General features: G+C 57.4%; 1 protein-coding gene across 1 annotated transcript in view; it reads left to right on the top strand.

Moving 5' to 3' along the window:
• Positions 1-251, top strand: part of Gab1 (GRB2 associated binding protein 1) — a 110,103-nt gene that overhangs the window by 88,105 nt on the left and 21,747 nt on the right. The window lies entirely within an intron of this gene.

The raw sequence follows: 251 nt of genomic DNA, 5'->3' as shown, positions 1-251 counted from the left end.
GCATTCAGCATAGGGGGAGGTTGTGTGCAGTCAGCATAGGGGGAGGTGGTGTGCAGTCAGCATAGGGGGAGGTCGTGTGCAGTCAGCATAGGGGGAGGTCGTGTGCATTCAGCATAGGGGGAGGTCGTGTGCATTCAGCATAGGGAGAGGTTGTGTGCAGTCAGCATAGGGGGAGGTTGTGTGCATTCAGCATAGGGGGAGGTTGTGTGCAGTCAGCATAGTGGGAGGTTGTGTGCAGTCAGCATAGGGGG

This window comes from Grammomys surdaster, unplaced genomic scaffold (assembly GCF_004785775.1).
Source record: "Grammomys surdaster isolate TR1022 unplaced genomic scaffold, NIH_TR_1.0 125947, whole genome shotgun sequence".
Classification (NCBI taxonomy): domain Eukaryota; kingdom Metazoa; phylum Chordata; class Mammalia; order Rodentia; family Muridae; genus Grammomys; species Grammomys surdaster.
The sequence above is the reverse complement of the archived record's forward strand: the minus strand, read 5'-3'. Positions and strand labels throughout refer to the sequence as shown.